The following is a 27,824-nucleotide window of genomic DNA, read 5'->3' on the forward strand; positions in this document are numbered from 1 at the left end:
CCCTAACGATTCTTCCCCCATTGCTGCACCTCATTCTCAGGGGAAGCATATGCAAATTTAAGAGGTCAACCATGAATTTTGTATCACCATAGATCTAGTCCTCTGCAGCGATATGTATCATATTTTTCATGTATTTCTGAAAAAAAGAAGTTAAACCCTGGCATATTTACAAGCCATTCTCCTGAAGTGGAAAGGGCAATACTTAATGGATTTCTAGGATTCACAAAGGAGGTGAAATTAGAGCAAGAACATGCTGGATTACTTACAAATATCTAAAATAGGGCAGAATGCGCTGCTTAAAATACTGTTCACTTTCTTTGGCAATACCCTGTTTGTCTCTAACACTGTCACCCCCTCCCAGTGTTTTTACGAATTCATTTCTTCTTTCCTTTGGTATTCTTTTCAAGAAGTATAATAATGAGGGCTGTACATTTAAGTCTTTATTGCCATCACTGGTGCTTTTTTTTAAAAACTGCTCCCATAAGACTTCTGCTTTACACAGAAGCAAAGCTAGAAGTAAAGGTAAAGGAGAAAATTTCTAACATGAATGTGGATAGTCTAGAAAAAAGACAACCTGATTTTTAAAAATCAGGTTTTGTATCTGCAGCAATGCAAGTGACAAGGAAAGAAATTTCTTGTCCAAGCATGTTTCTTCCTATATCACTCTGACAGCATTTTAAATCATCCTCCTGCTGAGGGTATATATATCCTGTTCCTTATTAGCAACACTGCAAATTTGGGTTATCAAACATGCCCTTGAATAAATTGTATGAGGCTTTTATACGTATCTAGGAAGCAATACAATCTAGGAATGTCTGACGTTTGAAACCTTTTTTCAATTGCAGAGAATTTCTCCCCTCCTACCACTGTGCTTGTAAGAAGTATTAAAACCATCAGCAGCTGACTTCATTGAAGATATGATGATTTCTTGATGGAACACACACACAAGGTGGATGATTTAATGCCAGCGTTCAGAGATTCTTCTGTTAATTTATGAAAAAAAGGAAATAATCAGTTGTTTTCTTTCATCTAGTTGATGCATTTTTATGTATAGTTTTAGGTAAATGACAACTATTCCTATCATCTGTGTTATACTAAATTACAGGTAACTTCTAGGCCACCATTTGTACTTTATTGTTCTAGAAAGCTTCTCAGTGTTTCTGAATGCATTGGCATGAAGGGTGATGGATATTAACAAGATGGACAATATTTCTTAAAATATGTGGAGAAGAATTATTTTTGAATCATTACAGTTATCTGTTTTTTTCTACTTGTGCTCTACTTATTATTTAACTTTTTCTTCACTCTGCTTCATTTTATACTCTATAGCATGACTACAGAAAAAAAAGCTGCAAATCAGCCATTTTCCAATGGAGTGTTTGTCCAGTTTGTTCACATGTTCAAGATGGCAAGCGTCTTAGGCTATTAAATCCTTATAGCTACTTTAAAGAGATAAAAATTAGTAACTTGTTTGCATCCTAAAATACTCCATAGAAGCTAGGCACCATCTGTTTTGGAATTTGGAGAAACATTTAATCTGAGAATTAAAAAAAACATTTGGGAAACTTTTCATAACGAGTAAGTAAAATTACCACAACATAATTTGCTATTGTATGTATGTTTTGTATGAGCAAGAGATTTACATAGGCACCAAAGTGTGTACTGAACATTTTATGCTGTGATAGCTAAGTCTAGCATTGTAAGTGATAAAGGTCATGAATGTTACCTGTGTGTAGAAGTACTGATCTTTTAGGCCACTGAGTGGGTATTGAGACCTATACGTACAAACTTAGATAGATTGTCCATTGTATGGGAGCCTGAGCTAATTTACAAGGACAGTTCTCCAGTCATAATCAAATGTCACTGTTTTTCTGCCCTCTGGTTCTCTAAACTGACATTAAATGTCAGGATCCAGAGACTTGGGAACAGCATACACACAAAGATAATTCAGGATTTTTTTAGAAAGCCATTTATAAGGACATATTGAAATTATTTAATGAAGACATAATTTTTAACTCCAGTTCTAATGTAACTTGGTGTATTACCAAATATATGCATATTAAGTAATAGCTTTATGGATTTTCAGCATCTTTTAAGATTTTTAAAAATATTTTAAAATGTTTTAAAATAAGGATTGTGAAATTGACTGTAAAACATGGAAATGAAGAACACAAATTTCTTGGTAGTATTTCTGTGCTTTCGATCTATGGTAGAATGTGTTTTCATATTGACCTCCCCACTCTTAATTTTAAAGAAATAAGTTCAGTAGCATACTCAAGTTTTCTGTAGACTCCACTACTTCAGAATATCTGTATTGTTTCTATTACAAGTTTCTTCTGAAATATTGCTAGTGAAATTTGGTAATCTAGAGGAAAAATGGTGAAATTTATGCATCTGATACCTGATCCAAAGCCTCTAAAAATTTATTTTAGCCAAAGGAAATTATCATCAGCCTCACCTTTGTGTTGTTTGCCGGATGGCAACTTCTCCAAGCAATCAAAATAATGCTTTCAGTTCTTAGAGTTAATGTCATATTTGGGGTGGGAGTGTGTCCAGAAAGCAAAATATTGTCCTGTCAAAGTGTGGTAATTGCATTCAGAATTCAGTTCTGGAAGGCTTAGAGCCTCATCGCTTAGAAGAAGATTATCTTTCAGATTAAATGCAGTTGTAGTTCATCTCTTCTTAAAAGAAGACAGGCAGATCAGCAAATGGAAGGGGATTTTGTATGCCTGGATGTTCAACTAATTTTATTTTTTTTTTAACTAAAGAAGGAGGGCTTCAACACTCCCGAGAGGGGCGGAACAGAGAGAGGTCCATTCCCTCCCATCCCCTGCCCATCCTCTCTCAAACTCATCAGACCCCAGCCCCTCCTCTATTCTGCCCGCTCCATGCTGCCTTTCCCCTGCGCCCCTTCACTGCCCGCTGCCACCTGCCCTTCAGAATCCACATCCATCGGGAATGGGAAGAGCTCTGGAGCCCTCTCCTGAGGCTGCCCTGCTGCTAGGGGCCCTCAGGCACCCATCCTTGACAGCATCGAGATCAGGTTATATATATATTTGTAGATACTTGTATTTTTGTTCCCTATCCCTTGTGTTATTGCCTCTCCCTTGTGCCGATAAATGTTTAAATGTTTCAGATTTTTTTAAATTCCCAACTTTAAGTCTCTTGTCTTTATTCCCTTTTATCTTCCTTTTTTTTTTTTTTTTTTTTTTTTTTTTTTTTTTTTTTTTCAGCGGGGGTAGGAGGTCGGAGTTGTAATAGAGAATAATTCTGTCCTTTGGGTTTTGGTCCGCTCAAACTGCTAAGCCGTGACGACACTTCATGCAGAGACAATACTTTTCCACAACTTGACAGCAAAGCAACCTATGTAACCTATGGAACAAATATTTTCATTTTGATTTTGACAAAGCCTGAATCTACACTTTTACACTTGAAACAGTTTTGCTATGCAGAACAGAAACAAGATTCACTTGTCTGTACATTGTCACGCTGACAAAATGTCAGGGAGAGTATCTTACGTATTTAGTCCCCACTACAGAGAGAATTGATGTACTTCACAAAAAATGGAAAAACGTCATAATCAGCCCTTGACAAAGTTTAGGACTAGAAAAACAAAGATGAAGGCTCTCACGGCATGTTCTTCACTTACTAAGGCTGCGTCAGTACAGCCCTATGCCTGCTTGCAGGCTGCTTTCATAATGCTCAGTACAGGCAGACTCATGTTTTGTGATTATTTTTAACACACTTACTGGTTTGTGGCTGCCACTTAAGCTGTCTGTGGAGCAGCCCCGGAAATTTGGATGGGCAGAGTGCTGCAATATACAAGTATCTCTTTGGGTATAATCTCTGATGTAGTGTTTATGTGTCATCCGTCCTGCCATAAGCAGGGAAAATTATTCTCTCCCTGTCATCAGCTGTCATTTCGTATTTATGTGGTAAATATACTTTATTATGTTTTTTGATAATATTTTCATATTTTTCATCTTCAACATAAATTTTAGCAACTCAGTATTTTTCTGGATTCTTTCTATTATTTGCTGTAATTAAAAAAATACCCAAAAAGTGCTGTGAATGCATAAGACTCTAACTACAACACTTCACCATCCAGCAAAGAGGAAAATAAGTTTTCCTAACTTCAGAAAAAAATTTAAAACTTCAAGAGGACTTACTGCTTTATGAGGACAATGATTTTTTTGTTGTTGTTTACTGTGTGATGTCACAATTTCTATATACAAGTAGCAGGTACTTATTGACAGTTCTGGCACATCTGGCACAGCAATGCTATGCCTAGTGCTTCAGCATCAATTACTTATTTGCATGAAGCATTTAGACGTATTTTGATTGTTCGAGTGGAATGTAACTATTGGGGTATTTTAATTTTTTTATAGTTGAATTATTTGTTTGCTTATTTTTAAATGAGAATAGGGGTTTGGTTTGATTTGTTTTGTTTTCCAAATTTCTGTATTTCTGTAAAATTATTTCCAATTTCTGTAAGATTATTTCACAGAATCATAGAATTACAGAATATGGCAAGTTGAAAGGGACCCATCACGATCATCAAGTGGGGGTGTAAGACAGCCCCGGGATCACAGCATGGGCCTGAGAGCATCATCCAAACACTTCAGTGAAGCGTAGTTCTGTGACCACTTCCCTGGGGAGCCTGTTCCACTGCTCAACTACGCTCTGGGTAAAAAATCTTTTCCTAATATTAAACTTAAACTACTGCTGATTCAGCTTCCTACCATCTCTCCCAGTCCTCTCTTCAGCCACAGGATTAAAAAAATCAGTGCCAGTCTCATCTTGTCCCCTTGTGAGGAAGTCATAGGCTGCAATGAGGATATCTCTCAGTCTCTTTGCCTCCTTTTCTCTATACTGAACAGTCAAAATTATCTCAGCCACTCCTCACTCAGTCATCCTTTCCAGACCTTTCACCATCCTTGTTGTTCTTCTTTGGAGGCTTCTTGGCTTTTCTATACTGCAGTACCCAAAACTTGACACAGTTATCAAGGTGAGGCCATAGAGTGGGACAGTGACCTCCATTGACAGGCTGGCAATGCTGTGCTTGATGCACCCCAGGACACAGTTGTCCCTCCTGGCTGCCAGGGCACACTGCTGGATCATGTTCAGTTTGCCATGAACTAGGACCTAGGACCCCCCTGTTGCCTCTCCGCTGTGCTGATCTTCAGCCACTGATTCCCCAGGCTGTACTTCCTACCAGGGTTGCCCAATCCCACGTATAGAATTCAGCACTTGGCCTTGTTCAACTTCATGTAGTTGGTGGTTGCCCATCTCTCCAACCTGCAGGGCCTGCCTGCCCTCAAGGGAGTCAAACATTTCTCCCAGTTTTGTGTCAACCGAAAAAAGCAAACAAACACAAAATCAAACTTAAAATCACCATTTTTACTGCAGTAGGTTTCAGTAGGGCGTGGTGCATTCTGTGACTAAGAAAGACTGCAGAGTTCCAAACACATGAAGTGGTAGTACTCAGACACTTCATTTGGCTTGTGAAATAAAGTAAGAAGTCACCAGAGTATCATCAGTGCAGCTTCAGTGATGCAAAAGTAGTCTTTACAAATTACAGAGAAAGTTAGATCTTCAAAAGATTAACCACCTAGGGATGTCAATTTGCTAGCTCAAGCTTCATGTTTTTCTCAGTTACACATTGTTCGTTTTCAGTTTGTTAGATCATTTTAATCTTGTTATAAAAGTGCTGCTTTATTTCAAAGCTCAGATGAGTGTTATAGTCAAATTCCAATAAAATTCAAAAAAGTCTCAGTAAATGGAGTCACTGAAAGCACTGGAAAAAATACATCAAAAAACCAGACATCTAGCTGTAGCAGCTAGTGCAGGTAAACTAAAGTCAAGACTGTACTGGGCTTGCCACTTAGCAAGAGATGTAAAACCTTTTTTCCACACTTCAAAATAGGAATTTAAACCTGGTAGAGGAACTCGTCAGATCATCATAAGCTTTTCTGGTGTCTTTAACTTTGCTGGATGTTTGTGTATACGTATACATACACGTATTCCCATCAGATCCATAGCAAAACCTATAAGCTTCCCCTCCTGCCCTCTCTGTGGTTGACATCTCTTGTGCTGTGTGCACGAGTGCCGCAGGGTTTGCTGTGGGAGGCAGTACCACTGCTGTGGTCCTGAGGCTCCAGGAGCCCGTGGCCGTGTCCCCAGCAGGACAGTGATACCCATGGTGGGGCACAGGGGGCAGGGAAAGTCAGCAGCAGAACAGAAAGAAGGCAGCATCCAGACACAGGGATGCTAGGGAAGGAGAAATTTATTTCCTTTTTCTTGAAGGGGTAGTTGCTGCAGCCCTGCTGCACTGACAGCACGGCCTCTTGCAGGGATGTTAACTGTCTGGGAGGGGCATGGGCTTCACATCCTTAGTGCCACAGTCCCCCAGGCAAGAGACTGTCACCGTTGCCACCTGGCATCTTGCTGAGGTGCTGGAGGAAGCCAAGGGTGGGCAGTTAACCCCTGGGGCTGGGGCCATCTGCAAGGTGTGGCCACTGGCTTGGCTGGGGAGCCTCCGGGGAACTGGAACACCTCCTCTTTGCAGGGCACCGGGGCCCCCTGTACAAGCTACTCCTGCTCTGGTCAGCAGAGGGACCTGCTGCCACCTCCTTCCCTGGCTTCTGAGGCTGCTCCTGCTCTGAGGGGCACAAATAGGGCATGGCTGGGACCCATGCAGAAGGAAGCCTCTGATGTGCTGGCTTCCTCCCCCACTTCAGAGCCTGCAGGGTTGGGTGTGCCACTCAGTCTCTGGTTGGGAGTTATCCCGCTAGGTGGGCTGGGGCAGGGGCTGACTGCAGGGCTGTTGTCCTTCCCCTCAGCAGTGCAGGCATCCTCCAGGCCCAGGTGCTGGTGGATCCCCCTGCCACACAAGTGCACAGAGGCAGTGATGAGCTGCAGGACAAACAGCCACGTGTGTTCTTCCAGGTCAGCCTTCAGGCTCTGTGTCAACTTCCCCACAGCCAGCCCATAGAGGCACAGGCTGCAGAGAATTCTGCTAAGCCTCTCTGCCATCTCCCACAACTGCTCCTTGTAGAGCACCTCGAGCTGCCAGCGCATCCGTCACAGCCAGTGCCACAGGACCCTGATTTTGTTTGAGCGGGTCCTGAAGAAGTCTGCCCAGACTTCAGCAGGGAAGCCGCCCATATGAGACGTGGGTCCTTGCCTTGTAGCCCCTGCTCTTCCTGCTGGTCTTCACCTGGTGACTCTGCAAGGCCTGGGTGGTTGAATGACCTGCAAATGGGGCAGTTACGCTTCTGCACTGTACAGCAGACGTTAAAGCTGAAGCAAAATCGGTGAAGGCAAGAAGGAAGTGATTCTGCCCCTGTACTCAGCACTGGTGAGGCCACACCTCGAGTACTGTGTCCAGTTCTGGGCCCCTCAGTTTAGGAAGGATATCAAGGTCCTGGAGCAGGTCCAAAGGAGGGCAACCAGGCTGGTGAAGGGACTCGAGCACAGACCCTATGAGGAGAGGCTGAGGAAGCTGGAGCTGTTCAGCCTAAAGAAGAGGCGGCTCAGGGGAGACCTCATTGCTCTATACAACTCCCTGAAAGGAGGTTGTAGCCAGGTGGGGGTTGGTCTCTTTTGCCAGATGACTTTCAACAAGACAAGAGGGCATGGTCTTAAGTTGTGCCAGGGGAAGTTTAGGTTAGATATTAGAAGGAATTTCTTTACAGAGAGGGTGATCAAGCATTGGAATGGGCTGCCCCGGGAAGTAGTAGATTCTTCATCCCTGGAGATATTTAAAAAGAGACTGGATGTGGCACTCATCAGTGCCATAGTCTAGCAACCGCAACGGTGGTTCAAGGGTTGAACTCGATGATCTCTGAGGTCCCTTCCAACCCAGCCAATTCTATGATTCTATGATTCTAAGACCACACGTAGAGAGGGTTGCTTTGGTGTTGCAGCCAATGGTGCAGTTCCCCTTGATCTTGGCAGCCATGCTCTCTGCACCTTGCAGTAAGCTTGAGAACCCTAAAGATGAAGAGCTGCTTCCTACCACTGGCATCACAGTGGCAGGTATGATGTGCTGCAAAGAGAGGCTGCAGTCACTCACTGTCCTGGAGAAAGGTGAGGAGGAAGAAAAGTTCATGTCCCTCAAGCAGAACACCCTCTCAGATCCCTGAGCCCCACTGACTGCCTGCCCTGCCACCGCCCCGGGTGGATGTTTCCCGACACAGCTCAGCTCTGCTGCTGCAAGCACACCTGGTGGTGCCCGGACGCCTGAACCAGCCAGAGCCAGGAAAACAAAGTGTCTGGCTCTGGGATGGGCAAGCAAGAGCTGTCAAAAGCATCCCTCAGTGCACCACCCAGCACCAGGGAAGCCTCACTCAACCCTCTGGACCTCGCAGGCACTCTCAGTCTGAGTTCAGGCACGAGGCAGACTGAGCCTGGTTCTGTCAGCACCTGAATATAAGCAGTGAAGGACATGAGGTCACAAGGTATTTGTCACCTGCTCATGTCACAATCACCACTCAGTGACATCACTCTCCACCTCTACAGAAGCCACTCTCTTGCTCAAGAAATACTTCCTAAGGTCAAGTCTGAACCTCCCGTGACCCAGCTCTGAGCCATTCAGGAGTGAAAACAAACTTTTGAAATGTGATCCTGAGAGCTCTCAGTTCTTAAGAGCTTTATTTCAACAAAGAAATCAAGGGCTAAGCATACATGATAGAGGCCCCTGCATATTGTTATGAAGAGTTAAGCAAATATTTCAAACCCAGTGACTGGACATGGGTTTAGACTGTGGGGTCTTACAAGCTCCCTGTGTGCCACTGCTGTTCAGAGCAAAAAAATCCCATTTCTGGGGGCAGGTGTTGGGGTGAGAGGGAAAGGTTGCTAAATATTTTGGATTTTCTTTGAAAAGAGAAGGAATGAGAGAGTCAGCTTGTGTGTTGAAGAGTCTATTGGACAATCACAGGAGTAAAAGCAAAGAAACACTCAAAAATCTATTTCTACCTCAACTAGACTTCCACCCTGGGCCAGTCTTATTATCAGTCTTATCAGCTCCAAAGGATGAGTTTTAGGAGCATACTCCAAGTTCACATGTGAGCAGCACCTCGGCTTTGCTGTACCTTTGCTTTATTTAATACAAAGAAAGATGCATCAATGAGACAGAGTAGTATACCTTAGTTAAGGTCATAGAAAAGAAAGTAATTAAATTTAAATTTAAAACAAAATATTTTGTAACAAAAGTGTAGCGTACCTGTAGCTCATTGCTGTCACTAAGTTTACATAGTGCTGTGAGTCTCCTTTGTAAAATGGCCATCATGTAGCAAACAGGTAGAAGATAGGAAGTGTTTTATGCCCACTCTATTCTTTTGGGTATTTGGATATTGGATATTATTCTGTGTATTTTTTTCTCAACTTTTCTCAACTTTCTGTATAGTGTGATGCAATATGGGTGAAACTCAGCAGTATTTAATTTGTGCACAGTCACCACAGAAGGGTATCACTTATAAATGGGGCATCAGTAGAACTACAGAACAAGATAGTTCCTAGTAGTTAAGCATCTGGACTACTTAGAGGAGATCTACAGTAGACTGCTGAATAAACAGAACTTCCTTGGGACTGAAAATATGCCCCAGCTACACCGGACAACAGGTGAAGGAACTTCATGTGTAGCAGAACCTCATGCTTCCAGACTGGAAAATTACTATTCTTCCAAAACTGTATGGGTTTCTTTTTTAAAACCTGGAATGCGTATCTGGACTTAAAATGACAAAGCAGGTAAATGACAAGAGTTAAAAAACAAGAACACTAAAAAAACAGGAGAAAAAAGCCCTCAAATGTTCAACATTGTTACTACTGCAACAAATTTAATTTCAAGACCACTATAACGCTGAGAATTATACACACATTTTCATATGTGCCATGACGACAGGCGCCTCTGTCATCCTTCATGCTCGGAAAGTTAGCGATGAAGTCTCTGGAAGTGCTGAGCACGTCTCATTTGTGTCCTGGTTCGAGAGCCGGGTCAAGCCGCCCTCCGCCCTTCCTGCCCTGAGGCGCTCTGTGCTGCCGGGGCTGCCGCGCTGGGGCTGTGGGGAGCAGAGGCTGGGTCAGGTGACTCCAATGGACCAATCACAGCGCGCCTGCCCGGGGCCCTCCGTGTAACATGGGTGCGGGGGGAGCCCTGAGCTGGGACAGCCCGGCGGGGCTGGGGGCTGGGATGGGAGCTGGGGGCTGGGGTGGGAGCTGGGTGCTGGGATGGGAGATGGGGGCTAGGCTGGGGGCTGGGGACTGCAGACTGCGGACTGGGGGCTAAGGGCTGGGGTGGGAGCTTCTGAGTCCAGCGTGAAACTTTGTACAGTTGGGAAGTAATTAGAACAGAGAAGCCTGAGTTCTATATATTCATATTTATAATTCACTATTATACCTGTCCTAGTTTCACTCTAACCTCAAAATCTCTCTCCTTATTCCACTTTTATCTTCCACTGGGAGGGTACTGGTGGAATAACAGCATCTGTCACCCAGTTAGTGGATAAAACTGTCACAGTAATTTTTAAAGGGCCAATTTTACACTACTGCAGAAGGTCTATTTGCAGCACCAGGTCTGTTATAAAGAAATCACTGCATCACAATTCACAAGAAATCATTGCTTCACAATTACACCATTGTAATTAGCACTGTTACGTTTCATTCTTGCAATACTTTTTTAACCTATTTGTTGAGATCACATGTTCTCATTCATATTCCAGATGCAGTGCAAGCTGTCCTATATGTAAACTCCACATAAAATCCCACCATCTTTATTTTCCTTTAGCCATTCAAACACTTCAAAAATCATAATTCATTGTAGTAACATTTATTTTGTCTCTATTAAGAAACTTTAAATATTTATGAAGTATTTTTTGCATAAATATAAATCTGTCGTAATTGGGTGATGATTTGTAGTGATAATATAGGCTGATTTTAAGTCAGTTTTGTTCCTTATCCTAAGCCAACATTTTGAATGAATAACTCTGTTTAAAGAGAAGTAAATGTGCAAATTTTAAATGAGGCATTTAAAACAGATTGCTTTACATAGACAGCTTTTGAAAATTAAAGGGCATCTAACAATTATTTCTGAAATGCTTTTGTTGTATGGACCAGTGTCATGCCTCACCTGGTGGGACTTAGCAAAATTAGAAATTATGTTACCCTTATGTGCCAAGAATAAGGTTAGAAACAGAGAGGGAGAAAGATAAAGAGATCAAAGATGAAGGAGGAGGGCATAGGAAAGATACCACCACCTCTGGATTCAGTGACAGCCTCTGCATGGCATTGTGGTCCTTGGATGGTGAATGTGCACACACCCAGCGTTTCAAATCTGTCTCTTTTATGCTCCCTGGCTCTGCCTCTCCTTCCTGGATGAGGCTTGGACTACTTTGTGCAAACTCTTGTTAAAGAATGTTCTGGAAATGAGTCTCTGGGGCATGGGAATCCAGGTGGTTGACTGACCTCCCTCCGTTGGTTCTGCTGACCAATGATCCTTGCTTATGTCTATGTGCCCTGTTTGGTGGCCTTATAGGGGGCACTCTCTACCCACAGGACCCACCTTGCTGGCCACTGTTGCTTTTCAGGTAAGGACAGTGTCCTGTTCCCTGTCTGGTACCAGGGTGGGTACTAAATGAGGGTCTCCCCTTGCAAGAGCAATATCCAAGTGGCTTATCAAATGAGGACCCCACCCAAGCACAATGTCCAGTGTGTCAGGGTGGCTGTTTTGAGACAATTACTAATTTCACAACTCTACACTAGGATAGTAAGGTCCTACAGGAGGATTAGCTCATGAAACTATCAGTACATCTGTCATTGGAAACAATAATTAAAGTTGTGATATAAATGAAGAAAGGAATATATCTGTTTTAAGCTATCCTTGTCAGGTAAGCTATGGTGTATGCCATCTGACCTAAATCACAAGAACAAGAAAGATAGAGACTGTTCAGACTATCCACACCCATGAATCTATACCAGTACTTGTAAATCACTGCAACACCATAATTTTGAAATGTTCTTTTATGTACACTAAGCAAGAGACACTTTGTTTAGTTATTTTCCAGTGCAAATGGCAAATTGGAGGGCAGACAGGAAGGCTGAGTATATGGATAGTGATTAACATTTACTGTTCATTGAGATTTCCTGAATATCACAAATATATTCACATTTCAGTTACGAGGCTCAACAATAAATAATGAACATGCCATTTTCTTATGCCTGATGAATTATTTATTTTTATTTTCTCTGTTACTATGGATGCTGTAAAGCTTATTGTATTGCTAAGGCACCTCAGCTATAAAGATTGATTACCCCATATTCCTGAGTAACAACCATGTGTTTATAATGAAAAATATAGATTGCTCCAAAACCACAGGTTTCTTCTGTTAGCATAAAAGGGTATAATTTAGGAACTGCTAAAACTAGACCTAGCTCTGTGGACAGACAGGGGTCCTTTGTCAGAGAATTATAAAATCACAGAATGATTTGAGTTGGAAGGAACCTTAAGGATCATCTTGTTCCAAAACTCCTGCATTGGCAGGGACAGCTGCCACTAGACCAGGGTGCTAAAAACCCCATCCAGCCTGGCCTTGAATACTTCCAGGCTTAAGTCAATCACAGTCTCCCTGGGCATCCTGCTCCAGTTTCTCACCACCTTCACAGTAAATTATTTCTTTCTAATATCTAACATAAATCTATCCTCTTTCTGTTTGAAACTGTTCCCCCTTGTCTTAACAGTACATGACCTTGTAAAACACCCCTCCCCATTTTTTGTAGGCTGCTTCAGGTATTAGAAGGCCTTTGTGAGATCTTTCTTCTTAACAGCCTTCTCTTCTCCAGGCTAAACAACCCAAACTCTCTCATCCTGTCCTCACAGGAGAGGTGGTGCAGGTATTTTGTCATCTTTGTGGCCCTCTTCTGGACTTGCTCCAATGGCACTGTGTCCTTCCCATGTTGGGTATTCTGGAACTGGACAGACTACTCCAGGTAAGGTCTCAGGAGAGCAGAGTAGAGGGGGAGAATCACCTTTCTTGACCTACTCTGTCCTTATCTTCCCAGTGAGAGGGGCTAAATACCCCGAGGACAACCAATCTGACTGCACAGACGGAGGCAAAGAAGGTATTAAGCATCTCAGCCTTTTCTTTAATCATGGTGGCAGTGTTGCCCCCCATATCAAATAAAGGAAGGAGATGGCTGTCTTTTTGTTGTTAATGTATTAATAAAAGCATTTTTTGTTACTGCTTATGACAGTGTCCAGGTTGAGTTCTAGCTGGGCTTTTGCCTTTCTGGTTTTCCTACTGAATGAACTAACAATCTTGAGTTTTCTGCACCTTCTTCCACTGGTGATAAATTCTCTTTTTTTTTCCTCCCCCCGAGTCCTAGCAAAAGCTCCTTGTTAGCTAAGCTGGTCATCTTACATAGCAGATAATGTTTTAAGTTTTGAAGACTTTGGCCTAGATGTGCTAGCACTTCACCCTTGAAGCAAAAGCAGTTGGCAACTTTAGGCAAGAAGAATGTGGATAACAGACATAACAAGACCTTGGTAAAAGAATAGAGTAGCACATGTTTTGTGTTTTAGGAAAGATTGCATTAACTAGTTAGAGGAGGCTCTGCTTTGAGTAAACAAAGTAGTTGTAGCCTATCAGCTTGCAACAAGTATGTATGATCAGCTCATAATAACCAATTATAAAGTAACATGAACTATGCCTGTACTTGTGGACAAGATAATGACAAGTATAAAAATAGAGGTATTTCATGAATAAAGTACTTATACCTAAAGTACTGATGCCCTGGGTCTTGGTCATTCCATGCCACGGCAATCTTACCAACCAGTCTATCTTATGACATACGGCGACAGCCTACTCCTGTGCCTTTAACATTTCTTTCTTGAAGAATGTCCAGGAGTCTTTCAACCAGTGTCCTGAGCAGGCCAAAGTCTCCTCTCCAGAAGTCTATGGTAGTGGTTTTGCTGAGGTCCTGCTCCTCATTTCACCAAGAACTGAGAACTCTTACCATTTCATGGTCACTACGCCCAAGACTTCCTCTGACCACATCTCCCACTGTGGTATATTAGGGCATAGACCCAGATTTACAGACACCATCTGAATCTGTTTATTAACTTGCAAGCTGCATTTTATAGCCAAGTCCCCCCAACCCCCAAGCCCTCCTTCCAAATGTTCTTTTCCACAGCTTTCTTGACATTTTTTAACTTCTTTGGTGGAGTCAAAATTATTTTTCTTGTCAGAGCAAAGGTGTCTGCTCTTTTTATCAGGCATAACTCAGCTCCTTTGCCAGGAGGCAGCTTATTAGCAGTTAAAAGACCTTCAAGGTCTTTGCAGAGTCTCCATTCTCATAAAATCTTCACTGATCCCCACATGCCAGTCCTTCTCTGTAAACAGAAAGTCTACTGAGGCATCTCCTCTGGTAGGCTTTCTTAACCAGCTGTATCAGGAAGTTATCTTCCACACTTTCCATGGACCTCCAGCAGATGACTGGTAAGTTGAAATCCCCCATGAGAAGAAGCATTAGAAATTGTGAGACTTCTGCCAGCTGCTTGTGGAATGCTTTGTCTACCCCTTCATCCTGTTTGGGTGGTCTGTGACAGACTCCCACCAGGGCATCTGTCTTGTTGGCTTTCCCCCTTACCCCTGTTCATAAGCACTTGACTTCATCATCACAATCACTGAGCTCTGTACAATCAAAACCCTCCCTTATATTGAGGGTAACTACCTCTCCATCCTTGCCTCTCCCCTCTGGAGAGCTTATAACCATCCACTGCAGCACTCCAGTCATGAGAGACATCCTACTATGTTTCTGTGATGTCAGCTAGGCTATAGCTAACCTGCTACACAATGGACTACAGCTCTTGCCAGTGAAGACTGAGACAAAAAAGTAATTGAATACCTTAGCCTTCTTTATACCCTCTCTATCATGTTCAAGCCATCTCACCAGGAGATAGGTGCACAAACCACATGCAAACATGCAGACACAGACCAGATTGTTAAATAAATTATTCTGAAGTTTAGGTTGTGCAATTTTTTTTCTTTTTATATACCAATATTTCAGTCACAGTTTAAAAACTCTCTGGAGGAAAATAAGAGGCAGGGTCTCTTCTCTGACTTAAAGAAGTGTCTTTTGCATAGCAGTTGAGTTGATTAAAAGCTGTTGAAAGCTTTTCCAGTCAATTACAATGCACAAATTTATGAGGAATCAGGGATTGCTTCTGAACTGGGTTTCAGTCTGGCTTCTTTAGAGTATTAAAAGAGGACAGTAAGCTTAGTCATGTTGAAAAACTAGCAACATGCAAAAATATAGAGAAATGATACCTGCGCTGTGGTGCGTACTCCCTTTTCTCTCCTGGCTTAAGATCCTTTTGTCCCCAAAACCAGATTCAACTAAGCTTGATACTCTTGAGTGTCATGGAATTACTATGTATTTTGAAAGTAGAGAGCCAGGCAGAGGGGAGATTTTATTGTTGACCCCCTCTGAAAGAAAAAATGCAGTAACACAGAGGATTTTTGTTAAATTCACACAGAGAAGAGAAAGAACCATTGTCAATGTCAAACATAAGGTACAAGCTCCTACAGAACTTGTCCTGTTACAGTTACAAATGCTGCCAAATCATCTAGCCTGATGTACAAGCCTGGTTCCTTTTTCAGTTCTACTATGTTTAGATCCAAGGTACACCTTTGACCCCAGGATGAATTTACTTACTACATCAGTAAGAGGGCAGTCTACTGCAAATACTCTTATTTGACTCCTTACAGCTGAAAAAGAATACATTAATTTTTATTTCATTACATCTTGTAGGAACTTTTGCACTCTGGAAAGTGACTTAGGTTTTTAAATAGTCTAATAACACGAAAAGCCTTAATCCAGCATTGGCCCCATTTTCTCATTGTCACTGAAACACTATTTTGTTCCTTAGACTGAGAAACTTGCCTGCAATGTGTTAGTTGTAAAGCACATTAAATACCCTTTTGAGATCATGCGGGTGAAATTTCCCTCACACCCAGACGTTTAATTCCTTTTCACCATATGATATGTTCATATGTTCTCTAAGTCCTCTCTCTCAGTAAAAATCTATATAACCAGATTCCTTTGACACTCCTTCTCACTTTCTCACTCAGGCTGAAGTCACAGTGTAAGGTTTTCTTTCCAAATAAGTTTTCCTTGAAATACAGAGTGGAACAGTGTGAATAGCATCTGCAGTCTTATAATCACCTAAAAAATCTCACTTTTTTGTTGTTGTTGTTTTGTTTTGGTTTTTTTTAAAACACCATCCATAATGTGACCTGAAGTTTCCTCTACATCAAATTTATTAAAATGGGAGAATAGATGGAACAAAATTTGAAATTACATTACCTTGGCCATGAGAAGAATTCATTCCCCTTAATACCTTGTAAAACTTTTTACAATTGTAAGAAGTTGGTATTCAAAGAAAGACATGTTTTTGAAATTCTTTTGTGGGCTTCTACGTCATTATTTCTTTCTCTAATTAAAAGCCATATGCAACTTTTTCTTGCCTCATATTCTTTGTAAAGACTATGATTTAAGTGAAATGAACCATAAGAGTGCATTTACTGCTAATAAATAAATAAATAAATAACATTTAAGAGTGTTGGTATGTGTCCATTTGATTAAGTAGATGATGTATGGCCTCTAAGTAACCTCTTAGCCTGCTAATTGTGTAGGAGTGAAAAGGAGACATTTAATTTGAAGAGGCACACTTATTTTGTTTGAGTATGATGAAGTATCTAAGCAGTGATACCAAATGGGTGGAGTCAGATTTCAGTGTTCCATAGTTCTCAGAAGTTTCCCTTTTTCTATCATATTGTAAAATATGAAATTGAAATACGTATTGAAAAAAAGCCAACCTTTTATATTGAATGTGCAGTCCAGCAAATATCCAGTTGAAGTCTACCAAATAGCCACAAAAGATAGTTGGTTTGCATAGGAATATTCTAGTTTCTGAACCTTCGTTTCCACACTGTGCAAGCTAGTAATACATTTATTTGTATCTAAAGTTGAATGGTTGTCAGTTAAATTTTAATTTGGATCATTGTTAAGGAAAAGCTTTTAATTGGATCTATGGCAGCAAATTGTGTGTGAAGGAAAAGTTTTGTAAGAAAACAAATTGTGCATTTGGCTATGAAAATACTCCTTTCTGTGCATGTTTGTTTTAATGTAGATCAATAGCCATGATTACTGACACCGAGACTGGCAAAACTTCTCTTCCCCAGAAGGAAACTAATGTTGATTTTACTATGAAGGTCCTGGTTTTCTTCTAGAGGAAGAAATTTTCTGTTTAACCTAGCTTGCCTATTCAGAGTTCAGATCATTACACATGGGCAGTTGTCAATGTGCTCTTTCTCATTTAAGAGAGGGTTTCTTCATGAATGTTGCAGTGTAAGCAGTGAGCCGCAAAGAGACTACAGATTTCGTTGTCTGCCAGATGATGGTTTGCTGCCCAAGCTAACATAGACCATTGTAACATAGTAAAATTCATAATGATGTAACTTCTCCCAGATTAGGTGACCCAGTGTTAGGTGTTTTATTTCCTCTGTATGGACTCCAGTTACTGTGTGCAAGGAAGCTGGAAGGGGTTACAGTTTCCCACTCTAACAGAAAATGCGCTTCTTGCTTGTTTTAGGAGGAGCTTTTCCCTTGTGTTGCAAAGTGTAGCATGCTATTTACAAGTTAAGCATTTTAAATATTCTTATGGTTTAGAAATAGAAATATAATTAAATACCATACAAATAAATACATATATATAATTAAAATAAAATAAATTAAAATGCATATATATAATTAAATACATACTCACCAGCGTGGAGTACAGGGGCAGAATCCCTTCCCTGGACCTGTTGGCCACACTGTTCCTGATCCAGACCAGGATGCCATTGGCCTTCCTGGCAACCTGGGCACACTGCTGGCTCATGTTCAGCTTCCTGTCAATCCAGACTCCTAGGTCCCTTTCTGCCTGGCTGCTCTTGGCCACTCTGTGCCCGGCCCCATGGGGTTGTGGCTAAATCATACCACCACCAAATCAGTGTTCACCATTGGCAGCCCTGGTTTTGTCCCTTTCCCATTTCCAAGCTAGTTTAAAGCTGTATAAACAAGCCCCTCTACTTGCTGTGTCAGAACTCATTTTCTCCTTTGAGAGGGGGGATTACTGTCCTGTATGAGCATCCCAGGTGTTGAGTAGATCATCCCATCATCAAATAATCCAAAATACTTCTGCTTACACCATTCTCAGAGCCATCCATTGGCCACATGGATTTGTCCAGTGTTATTAATACTCCCTGTAAATGGGAGAATCGAGGAGATCATAAGCTGAGTTCCTGATCTCTCAACCAAATATCCCAAGATCCTAAAATCTCTTAATTGCCCTCAAACTTCTCTTGGTTTTTTCATCAATGCCTCCTAGAATGGCAAGTAATGGTAGTAATCTGTGGACATCACTAGGGTAGGGAGTTTACCAATAACAACCCTTACCCCAGGAGACAATACACTTACCCTGTGAGTTGGATCTGGTCTGCAAAGGAGGTTTTAGTGAGGTGGGGGTTTGTCTCTTCCTTGTAACTGGTGATAGGATGAGAAGACATGGATGTTGTCCCGGTTCAGGCTGGATGTTAGGAAAATTTTCTTTATGGAAAGAATGTTCAGGCATTGGAACAGGCTGCTTATTGAAGTGCTCATTGGACGTGTTCAAAAATGTGTGGGCCTAGCTCCTGAGGGCATGGTCTGGTTGGCTAGGGGTGTTGGACTGATGTCTGGACTCTTATCTTAGAGGTCCTTTCCAACTGTAATGATTCTGTGATCTAGTTACAAAGTAAGTAATTAATTTTCATTTAATGTTTCAAATAACTGACATCGTATAGAGGGAAATGGAGCTAATGTTAAGAGCTTCAGTGATGCACTGTTTATTTTAGTGAAATGTATAGATTCCAACATCACTGGTATTTAAAGACATATTTTGATGGATTTCTAGAAAGATGTAAGTATATATAAAGTATTATTTATATTTACCTCTGAAGCTCACAATGTTAAATTGGTACATAAACATACTTTGTATCAAATTATCCTGTCTGTTCATTCATTTAACAGTATGCATTAATCCATGAACATATATATTGATTACATATTAAATAATTTTTATTTCTTTATAGTAAATCTATTTTAGTATTATCATTGTAAATAAGCTTTCATTGTGTTTACTGGTGTTGTGACATAAAATAAAAGCCAGACCTGACCTCAAAAGGCAGGGTTTTTAAATGACAGCAGTATGGGTGAAAAGCCCTTTGTGGCAATGAATAAGAAGAGAATTAGGAAGGCTGTTATGGACCACAGACTATTAAGAACTAGGCTACTTGACAAAAGGAACATGTACTCTTTGCTAAACACATTTTTATAATTAAAGATATAGAATACTCAGTAACTGCCTTTAATATTCTTATTGATGAACCTGTGAAGAGCAAGACTGGGAAGCAGTTACTTCTGTCAAACAGACAAATGTATTATTGAGAGACAGCATAGATAATATCTTGATCTTTGTAAATATTATTTCTCAACTGAAACCCGAGGTTAAAAATGAAATTAACTATAAGAAAAGATACATTAATCTTATATGATCAAATTTACCTCATGAAGTTTCAAATGTGAGATCACAAATATTATATCTACAAATGCATTTAATGGCATATTCTAATTTATGAATAACACTTTCTCTTAACAGATCAAGGAATCTAAGCAGAAAATATGACAGTACCTCTTTGGTTTTTTCTTTGAAGCATGCAGAGAGTTAAAATTATGTTAATAAAAGCATGCATATTGCTACTGATGTATGCACATGGTATGTATTTATAAAACATCTATTTGTAGATAAACTGCACTAAGAAAACTTTATCTTTTGAAAGTAGCACGGTCCATCAGGAAGGTTCTCTGTAAAACATTGGCTGACATTACATGTAGTGATAACTACTTTCTTCTCCTGTAAGTATAGAGGATACTTCACAGACAGATAACACCCTCCATTGCTGTTACTACATATGTTACAGGATCATAGAGAATAGCTAAAGAAAGGAAATTAAGGAACCATATTGCCCTTTTTAAAAACATTTCCAGGTTCATAAGATTAATTAATTGCATGTACAGCTAAAATAATTTTTTTCTCTTCCACATCATCATAATAACTTCTCGTGGGCTAATGTGACATTTCTATGGATGCTGAATATATTTAAATAACTTTGTCTCAGTTATTTGGTTTCTCTTAGCTTGCTGGTACTGCTTCACACTCTACATAGAATAATAGAGCCACAGAATTCCAGTCAAGAAAGGACCCAATTCTCTCAGCCTTTCCTCATATGTCAGGTGCTGCTGACTTTCGAACCTGCTTGAATTAAATGGTGTTCAAGGGACAACATTAGGCTGTCAAATGACCACATGAAATCTGAATGCAGCAGTGCCGATTTGTGCAGAGCAGGTTTGCTTACACAGCATGCGTTATTCGAAGCTCTGCTAGGAGTGATGTGAGCAGCTGATGTCAGAATTTTGTGTACACGTTTCAGAGTTTTACATGCAGTTTTTGCTGTTAAAAATATTCCAAATCTCTAAAATGCAGTTGGAGCACTGCTATTTACCTTGCCAAAGATACAACCACCTCTGACCCCACAGCCAGCCACTTGTGGTGGGAAAAAGTAACGCTGTTGAGTAGGTTGCCTCTCAAGGAGCGCAGTTCAGTCACAAGCTTTTCTCAGTAAAAATTCTTTGACTGTTTCTTCTCATGACCATTCATAAAGGTTTGGATTTCAGTATATTATTTCTAATTGTTCTAATCTGATAGACATTCAGCAATGCCCTTCATTTCCCATGATCTACAAGGTAGGCCTACTTTTATAAAGGCTGCATTATTTATTAATTTTCTGCAACAGGAAGAACTGCAGGTGAGCACCTCTGACAGCAGGGTTTTCAGTAGCCAAATCTAGGTGTTCAGAAGTTGCTATGTAAAATACATGAAACCTTTAAAAAAGATGAAGCCATGTTATTAGAATCACAGAATGTCAGGCTGGAAGGGACCTCAAGGATTATGTGGACCAACCCTTTGTCTTTTTGCTTTTTTGACATTGCCTTTTTGTTTTTCTAATGCTTTCACTACCTTACTAAGTGGTAAGGGAAGGAGAAAATGAGACAGGTGTTTTATACTGCCTAGCTCTTTGAAAACCTGATATTCAAACCCAATTCACTTTTCTCAGAGTTCCTGACGCTCTGAAGGAGTAGGGCTTGAGAGAATATTGTAAAGAAAAAAAAAAAAAGAAAGAGTTGACTTCAATTATTAAATCTCGTTCTACATGTTATAAATACTAGAAGTGATTTATGTGACCTATCTTCATCAGTCTTAAAAGAGATGTTCCAACTGAGTTTGTGATTTAGAGTGTCTTAGTTGGTTTTGGAAAGAAAGTAGAACCTTGAAAAAGCAATTCCTTTTATCCTAAACCTGACATATAAGAGAAATTGGATTACTTGCTTCTCTTTTTACTTTCATTTACTGTCAAAGAAATCTACATTAATATCTTACATTAGATCCTTCACTTTGACTTGTATAACATTCAATGATCTCAAGCCAAGGTGAAATAATTATCTGGCAAGAATATGAGCTGCTCAGAAATTTTCTCCAGTGTCAGGTCTATAAGCAGAGCTATAAGCTCATGAAATATTACAGATATTTCATCTTTGCTGAGAATTTTGTGTGTCTGTTTAAGTGGGCAGGGTTTAGTCACATACATATATACATATATAACTTTCTAGTTACCAAGTGTCAGCTCCTTTGATTATAAAAAATTAAGTCATTATATATATGTATTTTTTTTTCAAACTTCTCAGAGCCAAATTGCATATGTGTGTTCTGGGCTGGCCTTTGGCATTTGAACAAAAGGTTTGATATTCTATAGATACTCTTCCTCTCCCAGAATTTTCTCGTAGAGATCAAGCATAAAACATGTTGCTGGTTGCAACATATACTGAGGAACAGAGAGAAAGAAGTTGAAATGATCTCTACTTATTTCAGGTAAGTTTGATATTGTATGTTCTAGCAAAGTTCCTTATTATGACTGATTTTATACAAAACTAAGCACTATTCTTAACAGCATCCATTCACAGCATGAGGTATTCCCTATGCTGCGCTCACAGAACAGAAAGATATAACTCACTTACTGTAGGTGATTAGTTTCTCTTAAATTACTAGTATTTGCTCTAGAGTATCTAACTCCACAGCAAAATATTTCACTAGTTACTGCTATACTTTATACATAAGGAACTGGAATGGCAACCCATATACAGAAAATATAACAGAAATGGGCCTCTAAAGAAACAAAAAGGAACATCCTTGCTGTTGAAGCCTTGTAGCCTAATACAAAATACCTGTGGGCTCTCATAAACTAAAGGAGGAAGGACAAGATACTAGATTAAGAAATACGAGCTCTTAGAACATGTCTCCCCACTACAATAATTGCCTGTCCTGAGGAGAGGTCAATGGTCAACTTTTTGTATGTTGTAGCACGTAAAGGTGATCTTGTAACTTGATGACAACAATAAAATACAGTTTTATTAAATCAGACTGTAACTGCAATATAAAATGGAGAATATAGGGGTGTTACCAAGAAAAATAATATTGAGATGTGATAAAAATTATTATCAATAAGTAGGATTAAGTCTCCAAGGAGCAGCTGTAAATTACCATCCCTTTTTATTAGCTTGCAGAATAAGAATTCCTGTAGAAAAAGAGGCATAATGAGAGAGATCTTCTGAAATTCTCTTGTTGTCTGAGTTACCATTTTGGATGGATAAAACCTCGTAATGGAATGTAAAAGATTTGTTCCTTATCTGTCACTAACTTGCAGTAATGTCAATAAACAGACCTTTGTTCCTTTATTTTCCCAGTAAAGATATTGATGCTTGCTGTCATGTCTAAATACTTTGAGAGTTTCACAGAATCACACAGAATTAGGAGTTGGAAAGGACCTTGAAAGATCATCTAGTCCAAGCCCCCTGCCAGACCAGGGTCATCTACATAAGGTCACATAGGAATACATCCAGGCAGGTTTTAAATGTCTCCAAAAAAGGAGAATCCACAACCTCCCTGGGCAGCCTGTTCCCAGTGCTCTGTCACCCTCACAGTGAAAAGGTTTTTCCCTATATTTATGTAGAACCTCCTATGTTCCAGTTTGTACCGATTGCCCCTTGTCTTTCATTGGACATAACAGAAAAGCCTGGGTCTGTCCTCCTGGCACTTGCCTTTGCATATTTATAGACAATAATGAGGTCGCCCCCTCAGTCTCTTCCCCAGGCTGAAGAGACCCAGCTCCTTCAGCCTTTCTTCATAAGGGTGGTGTTCCACTCCCTTCATCATCTTGATTACTCTGCACTGTACTCTTACAAGCAGTTCCCTGTCCTTGTTGAGTAGAAGGGCCCAAAACTGGATACAATATTCCAGATGCAGCCTCACCAGGGCAGAGGAGAGGGGGGCTGAGAACCTCTCTCAACCTACAAGCCACCACCCTTCTAATGCACTCCAGGATGCCATTGGCCTTCTTGGCCACAAGGTCATATTGCTGGCTCATGGTCATCCTTTCTCCTTCGCTGTTCTCCAATGGTTCAGTCCCCAACCTCTACTGGTACTTGGGGTTGCTGTTTCTCAGATGCAGGACTCAACACTTGCCCTTGTAATTTATTTCTCCCTGCCCAACTCTCCAGCCTGTCTAGGACCCTCTGAATGGCAGCACAGCCTTCTGGGGTGTCAGCCACTCCTCCCAGCTTTGTGTCATCAGCAAACTTGCTGATAGTACACTCTCCTCCCTCATCCAGGTCATCAATGAATGTATCAAACAGTACTGAACCCAGCACCAACCTTGAAGGAACTCCACCAGAAGCAGGTTTCCAATTAGACTCTGCTTCATTGACTACAACTCTCTGGCTTTTATTCTTCAACTAGATTGCAGTCCAGCTCGCAACCTCACGGTTTACTGGTAGGTGAAAGCTAATTAGGCCTTTTTCCTTAGAGGGAGGTATGTAAGACCTTCCTGGGATTTATTTTTAAAAAGTTTCAGAAAGTTTTGTTGTTGATGGATAAAGCTTGAAAAGAGAGGTTGAAACAGGGCATTCCTTTTGGTTCGTTTGTCCTTCCTGGCCCTCTTTCATTGTTAAAAGAACAGAGCTGTACAGATGAAACATATTTCACGTGGCTGGCATTTTCAGTTTTCTTATGAAGAAGGTTTTGAGCAAACGCAAAGCAATGCACTCTTAAGTACAAACTCACTTTATTTTATCTAGTATAGACAGGATTTAACAGTATCTTGTTCCTCTTTTTTCTCTTAACAACAAAGAAGTCAATTATTTTCAAAGAACAGCTATGGGCTGGCTGCGTTAGTTTTATTGTAGCCTTGTACTTTAGAAGGAACTTTACTGTGATTGCATTGAATTAGTTTTTAATGCCCAGTGAAGTGTCTGTAAAACACTCTAACTGAGAAATAAATATACAGAAAGATTATACCAAATACTTAAATTTTATTTTGTGTCTTTGTTAGCAGGGCAAAGTACTATCATACTGACTAATTAATACTAGTCTTTTGTAGTTTTTGAGCAACTTGTGCTAGCAAGTTGGAGTGAAGTGCTCTCACTAAATTGCTTCCTCATGAAGTTTCATTTAATTTCTCTCACAAATGTGTGGGAAGTACTTAGAGCACCTGAGACAGTTACATCTGCACTGGCAGTACTGAAACTGCTGAAATTTCACAGCCCTCGTAAGTGTGGCTGCATCATAGCTGTGCCACCTTTAGTTGATCATAGAATCACTGAGTCTGGAAAAGACCACCATGATCATCACGTCGAACCATCAGCCCAACACCACTGTGCTCACTAAACCATGTCCTAAACTGCCCATCTATACTATTTTTTAGTACCTGCACGGATGGTGACTCTACCACTACCCTGGGCAGCCTGTTCCAGTGCTTGACCACTCTTTCAATAAGGAAACTTTTTGTAATATTCAATTTAAGCCTGCCGTGGTGCAACTTGAGGCTTTTTCCTCACTTATACTATGGCTGGAATATGGTTGCATTTGCTGTGCAAGCAGGAAGGGAATGTTATTAGGGAAGTAAGATGCAGGCATTTTCAAAAGAGTCAGCTGTTGTGGATAACGAAAAGGTTCAGCCTAGCAGCTTTTAGATTGATGATTTTAAATACTTTTCTGGAAGTTCATCCTTCTCAACGCACATGAACACATGGAAGAGTTGTGATGCCCATCTGTCTAGAAACCAATAGAAATAAAACACACAAACAAACAAGCGAAGATGGAGGCAGTAAAAAGCAAATGGACTAAAACAATCTTGGGGAAAGTAATGTGAAATATTTGTGCCATGAAAGAAAGTTCAGCAGCAGAGTTATGATTCTGTAGCATGAGGTTTTGATTCCACATCAGTCCACCTTTACATATGATTTTAGAAGAAATTACAGTATAAAAAAATCATAGAACCATAGAATCATAGAATGATAGTGGCCTAGAATCAGTATGGGTTGGGTTGGAAGGGACCTTAAAGATCTAATTCCAAACCTCCTGCATGGTCTGGGACACCTCCCACTAACCCAGGGTGCTCAACGCCCCATCCAGCCTGGCTTTGAATATTTCCAGGGGTGAGGCAACCACAACCTCCCATCCTCACACTAAAGAATTTCTAATGTCTAACCTTAGTCTACCCTCTTCCAGCTTAAATCCATTGTCCTATCACCACATTCCCTTGTAAAAAAGACCCTCCTCAACCTTCCTGTAGGTCCTCTTCAGGTACTAGAAGCCTGCTACCAGTTTTCTCTAGAGGCTTCTCTTCTCCAGGCTGAACAATCCCATGGCTGACCTGATGGACTGCAAAGCACACATTGCAAGCTCATGTTGAGCTTCTCATCAACACCTCCAAGTCCTTCTCAGGTCTGCTCTCTGTCCACTCTGACCAAGGTATATTTGTGCTTGGGATTGCCCTGACCCATGTGCAGGACCTTGCACTTGATGCTAACATGCATCTAACTTTCCTAACATGCACTGAACTTGGCATGAGCACCTTTCAAGCCTGTAAAGGTACATCTGGATGGCCTCCCTTCTCTCCAGCATGTCAATCACACCATACAGCTTAGTGCCATTAGCAAACTTGCTGAGGGTGCACTCAATCCTATCCCTATGTTGGTATCACTGACAAAGATGTTAAACAGCACTAGTCCCAGTACCAACCACTTGTCACTGGCCTCCTTTGGAACATCAAGCACTGACCACAACTCTTTGAGTGAGATCATCCAGACAATTCCTTATCCATCAAGTGGCCTATCCATCAAATCCATATCCTTTCAATTTGAAGACCAAGATGTTGTACAGGAAAGTGTCCAGAAGTCCAGGTTGCAGTTGCTCATCTCTTGTCCACTGATGCTGTGACTGCATCATGAAAGGCCACCAAATTAATCAGGCAGGATTTGCCCCTGGTGAAGCCCTGTTGGTTGCCACAACCATCTCAACCTTTCCAAGTGCCTTAGCAGAGCCTTCAGGAAGATCTGTTCCATGATGTTTCCGGGTACAGAGGTGAGGCTGACTGGCGTGTAATTCCATGGGTCTTCCTTTTTTCCCTTTTTGAAAGTTGAAGTTATGCTTCCCTTTTTTAGATCAGCGGGAACTTCACTGGACTGCCATGACTTTTCAAATATGATAGAAAATGGCTTTGTAACTTCATCTGCCAGTTCCCTTAGGAGCTGCTGGTAAGATCTTGTCAGGTCCTATGAACTTGTGCACTTTCAGGTTCTTTAAGCAGTCTCAAACCTGGTCTTTGGCAGTGAGCAGAGCTTCCTTCTCCCAGTCCCTGCCTTTGCCTTCTGCAATATGGTTGGTGTGCCTAGAGCCCTTGCTGGTGAAGACTGAGGAAAAAAATCACTGAATACCTCAGCTTTCTGCTGAGGTTTTGATTCCCACTTTAATAGGTCTTTTGTTTCCTTCTGGAGAGGGCCTGCTTTTTCCCTGATCTTCTCCTGTTTTGTTTTGGGTTTTTTTTTTGTTATCCTTGATGTCCCTGGCCAGATTTAATTCTCTCTGGGCTTTAGCTTTCCTAACATGATCCCTTCTATGACAACTTTGTATTTCTTCCAGGCTAACTGTTGCCACACTCTGAAAACATTCTTTTTTATATCAAAGTATGTCCAGGAGCTCCTTGTTCATCTATGCAGGTCTCCTTGCATTCTTAACTGTTGTCTTCTTTCTTGTGATGCTGTGCTTGGAGGAGGTAATTCTCAAATACCGGCCAGCTTTCTAGGGCTCCTCTCTCTCCCAGGATTTTATCACATGGTGCTCTCCCACGAAGATCCCTGAAGAGGTCGAAGTCCGCTCTCCTGAAACCCAGGGTAGTGAGCTTTCTGCACGCCCTCTTTGTTGCCCTAAGAATCCTGAATTCCACCATTTGGCTGCTGCTGCAGTCAAGGCTGCCCATGAGTTTCACTTTGTTCACCAGTCCATCCTGTTTGGTGAGAAGTAGCAGCTTCTGTAGTTAGCTTCTCTACCACTTGGAGAAGGAAACTGTTAGCAGTGCATTCCAGGAACTTACTGGATCGCTGGTGCATTAGTGTGCTTGCCCTGCAAGCGTGTTTGAAATCCTGCATGAAGACCATGGCCTGTGAATAGGAAACTGCTCCTATCTGCCTATAGAGCACATCATTCCTTCTGTCATCCTGGTCAGGTGGCTGTAGCAGACCCGAACTCTCATGTTACTTGCCCCTTCAGCATGATCTATAACCTCTGTCTCAGGTTT

This window comes from Calypte anna, chromosome Z (assembly GCF_003957555.1).
Source record: "Calypte anna isolate BGI_N300 chromosome Z, bCalAnn1_v1.p, whole genome shotgun sequence".
Classification (NCBI taxonomy): Eukaryota; Metazoa; Chordata; class Aves; order Apodiformes; family Trochilidae; genus Calypte; species Calypte anna.